This window comes from Poecilia formosa, unplaced genomic scaffold (genome assembly GCF_000485575.1).
Source record: "Poecilia formosa unplaced genomic scaffold, Poecilia_formosa-5.1.2 Scaffold341, whole genome shotgun sequence".
NCBI classification, from domain to species: Eukaryota; Metazoa; Chordata; class Actinopteri; order Cyprinodontiformes; family Poeciliidae; genus Poecilia; species Poecilia formosa.
Genome location: NW_006800280.1, coordinates 429720 through 435874, shown reverse-complemented (window position 1 = coordinate 435874; position 6155 = coordinate 429720). Strand labels below are relative to the sequence as shown.

The 6155-nt window shown below is 38.6% G+C and overlaps 1 protein-coding gene across 1 annotated transcript in view; it reads left to right on the top strand.

Moving 5' to 3' along the window:
• Positions 1–4907, top strand: part of pcp4l1 (Purkinje cell protein 4 like 1) — a 28835-nt gene extending 23928 nt beyond the window's left edge. Inside the window, exon 4 of the mRNA XM_007573975.2 lies at positions 31–4907. The gene's annotated coding sequence lies outside the window, so the exon portion shown is untranslated. The remainder of the gene's footprint in view (positions 1–30) is intronic.
• Positions 4908–6155: the final 1248 nt, after the last annotated feature.

Genomic DNA, 6155 nt, shown 5'->3' with positions numbered 1-6155 from the left:
TTTATTTAACGTAATTTACTAATCTCTGAGTTAAAAAAAAAAAAAAAATCACCTCTAGAGCCGGCCAGATATTGGATATCCGCTGCATGCCAGTCTGATCTCACAGGTGACGAAGGTGGTGGTCATGGAAACTGGCTGCTAACTCCCTCAGTTGGAGGCAGTTTCCTGCAGGAGGTGCTTAATGAGTGATGGGAAGTTCAATGGCTTCAAGTCATTAATCCCACACAGTGCAGCAAATGACTGACACATTAGCGATCAAGCATTCGTGTGTCAACAGCTACTGCAACTTTAAACAGCCTTTCAAAAGCACAGGGTGCTGGTGACACGTTTGGCTCGACAGTTTATTCAATATTTACGCAGGTTTTATCCAGAGCTTTTTTAGAAACGATAGCATGTCGGCTGTACTTTGAAAGCTAAATTGTTTTGAGAGAAACGATAGCCTAGGACTGCTTTAGCCATCCCCAGGAGTTTTCTGTGTTTGTAATGTCAACATTTTCATAATGTTACCTAGTTGTTTTTTTTTTGTTTTCTTTTTCAATGGAGGGAAAAAAATTATCTACAAATATGTAGAGGGGTACAACAAGGCTTGGTGTTAGCCCCCTAACATCTCTAACCTCTTTGGTTACTGTTCATAATGTCCATAATTTCAATAAGTGAAATGTCCTCTTTTGACCAAAACAATATGCTTGCTTTTGAACAGGTTTGGTTTAGTCTTAAAAAACGTGGGCTGTAGTCTTGAAGCTAAATTTCAGGCGCACTGCGGCCAACCTTTCTCCTCTGGTATGCTGGATTTGTGCCGTCAAACTGTTTTAGCAACTTACATTCCATTTTTAGCTAATTAAAGTTTACCAAATATAGACTCATCAATATTGCTCAAAAGCATTGCTTTCCCTGGCTGGTAAAATGGTAAAACACTATAAACTTCTTTCTCAACCAGCTTGCTAAATACTGTAATTTTAGCTTTATGATTTGGACATTCCTTATCTGAAGAATGCCGACGTGTGTTCGCATGTTATCCAGCATGTAACCTAACATGTAGACATTTCCTAAAATCATAATAAAGTCTTCTAAATTTCCCTTAGTGTTTGCTTCGGACCCAAGTTTGTGCAAACACTTTGCACTTTTGAGTTTCTAGCATTCAGACTTTCTCGTAGTGATTTTGCCTAAAATTGGGGAAATTTCAAACACCACCTAAAACGAGCTCAACTTTGCGAAACCTTTTATGGGTAACTACAAATTAAAATGAAATCTTACGGATTGTTTGAGGAAGTACTTGGGAATGATTGAGAAATGTAAATTCAATCACAAAACAAAATTTAAAAAGTAACTGGAAGAAAACTAAAAATCCGTTTATTATTGTAGGTTGGTGCATTGATGAGTTGGCCCTCCGTTACTCCTCAAAGACCCAAAACGCTTAAACAAAAATCGCCCACAGAGGAGAACTCTTAACCTCACTTAGTTTCAGGTTACTCGGAGCCACAGCAGGTAACTTAAACCTCTGCATCCTTAAATAAACTCTTGATAATGACAGAGTAGACAGCAGCCATGACCCACAGTCCCGTCACAATAAGGTCAGTCATACTGCAGTGGTTGACCGGAGAGTTAAGGAAACAGAAAACACTACAGCTCTTTTTAGTCTTATTCAAACTTACAGCACAAAAATATAAGCACATTATTCCTACATTGCACATGTACTGTATATACATATAAAACATATATACAATAAATACTCTTCCTGCACCCCTCTAATGTATGTAGCACACTGAACTGCTTCTAAAAGCCACATTTCTCTACACTGCTATAATAATGCTCTTACTAATTAAATGAATTATTATTGGAATCTAACCTCTTTTCTATATTGAGGACAGAAAGTGGCCACACTTCTCCCTCACTACCCCCCTGTTTCACTTTCTACATGAAGACAATTTGTTGGAGACATCATCTGAGTTTGATATCCAGCTCTTTTCTCCTCTACATGGATCTGACCTGGAAATCTTTGCCCTTCTCAGAATGTACCCAAGGTTGAAGTTATAAACTACATGAACAGAAATGAAGAGAAATTAATTACCTTACCTTCCAAGCACAATAGTTCAGGACGTTGTGACCAGCTGTCGAAGTTTAGCCTCAAAACATGCACTCAAATTTAGACTTCTTTCAGTTTGTAGGTCCGGTCTGAAACTACCCAACAGATATTTGATTAAATTTAAGCTCGGTGAATTTGTTGCTCAATCCCAACAACTTGTCAGTAAGATATAGATATCTCTTCATTTTTCAGCTGCTTTCACGTGTTCTTTGTCAAAGACATCTTTTCCAAGTCTTAGCAGGAAATTTGCTCAGGGTTTTGCACACAAAACCTTGTGAAGCTAAAAACTCAAATATTTGTGTAAAATCTCAAAAAGTCGTAATTTTTTTTTACCAGTTATCATAATTTATGTTATTTTTTTTTCCCCAGTCACAATTTTCTGACACATTATTATGATTCAATCATGATCTGTTAGCTCGTCAGTAGACTGAAGGAAACATCTGGAGACGTCGAATTAGCTGCTGGCATCACAACAGTTTACTCAGTCACAGACAGACAGAGCTGTCCTAAAAAAATTAGAATGATTTCTTTTGCAAACTACAGAAATATGACCATAAATATCCTATAAAGACATAGCTAAGCTTAGTCCAGGATGATCGCTAGTAGGGTTTAGCATTAGAACAATAGGCTAACAGGTTAGCTTAGCCTGATTCTCTTGACAAAAGTCCTACAGATTTTGTTCTGATTGTTTTCCTAATTATTCTGGGCATCCGAAATAAATTACACCACCTATTTCGGCAATAATTATTTAACTTATAACTATAACTTTGATCAGGCCACAACTTAAAGCCCAAAATTAAATAAATTTGATTTCCTTTTGGGGTCAATACGATATTTTTATTTTTATTTATTTTTTTTAGGAAGAGCTAAAAAGAATTTTCAGATTTATATCATGAAGAAGTTCCACACTTGAAGTTCTTGCAGTCAGACCCAAACTTGGCTGGCAGACATGTTCACATCAGCACTACAGAAAAACTCAAATGAAGCAACGTTCACGTGAAACATGTCTGCTCTGTTGTTAACGCAGACATGTTCTGTCACTGTTCAGACTCTCTGTCGGGAGAGGCTGTAAATAGCTACCTGGTAGAATTTAAAGGACCTTAATGTTGCTTGGCAACTGAGTCAGCTGAAGAAGTAACGCCAAGCCGGTCATTTCAATGTGAAATGTGACTTGTGATAAGCCTGCAGAAAGCCGAGCCAGTGAGATCAGCACAGAGAGCCGACCTGCCAGCGAGAGGTTTCCAGTTCAGCTGGAGCTCCACTAGGGGAGAGAGGAGTTTGGATCAAATTCACCATAAGAGAAAAAAATAATAATAAAACATAAAGCCATTAATGTTTCCACCTTTTCATTATCGAGTCTGCATGCAGTCAAATCTTAAAGTACAATGAAGTCTATCTACGTCCTACAACAATCAAGCAGAGAATTTCACATTTTTTCTGCGATATAATAGCCAGTACTCCAATACCTTACTGTGTATTAGACTTATGAATTGTTAATAAGCCATTTGTATGGGTGCACTTTGCTTACTTAGCTACTGTGGTAATCACAAGATAGATGCTCCTGCATTTCAGCATGTTTAAAGTGTAACTATGAGCATTAACAAGATGTTTCAGGTCAGATCTGCCAAGAACTCATATCCATGTTTTTATTTACAGTTTTTTTAAATGTACATCCATTCCAGTGGGGTTTTTTTTTGTTGCTGTTTTCTTAGACTTTTAGCTCCTGCTTCCCACCCCTGAGTATGTTAGGTCACTTATTTCTTTTTTTTTTTTCCCTTTACATCTTTCTTTTTTCAAAGCTGTGTTTTTTTTTTTTTTTTTTTTTTTTTTGCTTTGCTTTGTTAGCTTGACCTCATTCCACTTTTCCCCCCCGAAGGCAGCCAAACGAGGGGTTCGCCGAGCACAGCTTGCTCACTGCGAATGAGGAAAGGCTGGGGTGGAATTAAAAGCCCGTCTCATGGCCGCGATCATGAATGGAGCAGCCATGCGTGCGCTTCATCCGAGACGACTCGAGTAAGGTCCCTCACACCCCCAAAACCACCCTGATGCTGCGGCAGATCGGATCTTGGCAAAAGGCGGCCGAGGCTTTTTGTACATAATGTTCACACTCCCCCAATGTTTGGACGCCGTCTCCCTAAGATCCACGCTCGCTGGCGTGTTATTCTCCTCCGTTTGCATACGCTTATCTTCATCCACTTCTTATTCTGCTTGAGAAGAGTCTTAGTGATAGGGAGAAGTAATTGTTGTGGTTTGCACAAAGTGGATTTTTGGGGCTCAGCTTTACAGCCTAGAGATGACATCTAAGCCATACTTTAGAGAACAAAAGCATATATTTAGATAATCTCTTCTTGCACATTCCTTCTTTTATGTTGTCTGCCAAGCAGCTGTGATGCAACCCCCCCTCCCAAAACGAACACGTGGTCTCCCCCTACCAAATGCTACAAAAATATGGATCTTTCTCATAAATTGTGGGCTGCTGGACCTTAAACACAACAAGAGCATGAGTGGGGATCCAGTTTGCGTCGAAGATGATTGTAAGCACACAAAGTGTGGCGAGTCGGTGATCTGTGTTCTGTCAGGGAGGCATCCAGCAATCAGGAAGCTCGACAGACCCCTCCACCCCCTTCTCTTAACCCACTAAAATTCTTACTGCATCATTAGTTCTTCTACCATAATCAATGAATTATTTATTACTGTTTTTCTGTAACTTATGTGGATACCTGTGTTGTTGTGATCTTCTCCAACTGTTGTGTTCTGACGTGAAGGCATGTACAATCCATATTTGTATGTTTAAGACAATAAATTTTCCTTCTGTATACTGACATTCTGATCTCGAGTACGTTGTTGGGACTTTACAGAAAGATTTCGATCCATATAAACTAAAAGAACTAAAACACGAAGGATGCCAGCCCTTGAGGACTGACTTTGGGCACCACTGTTCTAGACACACAAACTACTTTGATGAAAGTGGACTAACCAGGGCTGGTGTTAATGCACCCCTACAATAGTCATGAAAGATATTACTTTCTATTTCAAACTCTATATTTGAATCCATTTCTTTTGCTTTCACCTGGACAAACGTAAAACGTGCAAACTGTAGTGGTAGATCTTCAAAACTAGTTTACTTGCTTAAAAGAGATCTCTTGGACTGGACCCCTGAAGAAGATGCTGGTCTGAGTCGCCCTCATCCCAACCCCAAGAGGAGTTACTTTCAATTTGGTCTCCTCTGGGTGCTGTTCCAGTTGAAGCGCGTTTATGAACGGCACCACGTAACTTGCTTTGCTCATTACCGAGCTGGAATTGAGGAATTTGGAGCACTCAATTATTCACAAGGTAAATGGGACGTTGAGTCTTTGCGTATCACCTTGACCAGTTTGTTTAAAATTACACATTGTAAAACACATCTGTATTTGCTCTGAATATGACATGATGGCATTGTTGCAAAGATAAGGAGTTACAAAGCTGAAATGGTGAATAGAGAAAGATGAAAAATTTGAAAAAATGCATTCCTCTGTTGGTTTATACGATTTCAAACACTAGCACAAGTACCCCCAAATACCAGTTAGGTTTATTTTTGGCAAGACTTAAAAATGTTTCATACTTGATTTCACAGCCAACTTTAGATCGCCCTTTTTCCAAGCAGGTGTGACACGTCTCCAAGGTGATGTGTCACACCGTGATGGATGGATGTGTCAAAACATGCAGTTGAAGTCTTCCTTTTTATGCCCCAAAAAGTTGAGTAAAAAATATGACCAAATTTGAAAAAGTAGGAAACAGAAAGGGCGAAGTATGCAGCACTCTTCATGTAACACTGCTTTTTAATCTTAGGAAATTCATAGTTGTTACAGTTTGATCAGGGGTTAAATACTCATATATCATAAGACTTGACTGACATCAAATCTACAATCAAAGGAAATAAGGTGTACTATAAAATTGTACAATGTCAAAAAATGTGAAATTGAAATAAACTACAGGTCAGATTAGATGATTTTCAGGGTTATTTCTAATCTGTCATTCTTTTTCTTAAAATGCTGAAGTGTAAAAAGAAAAATCTTGATCATTAGCAACATGA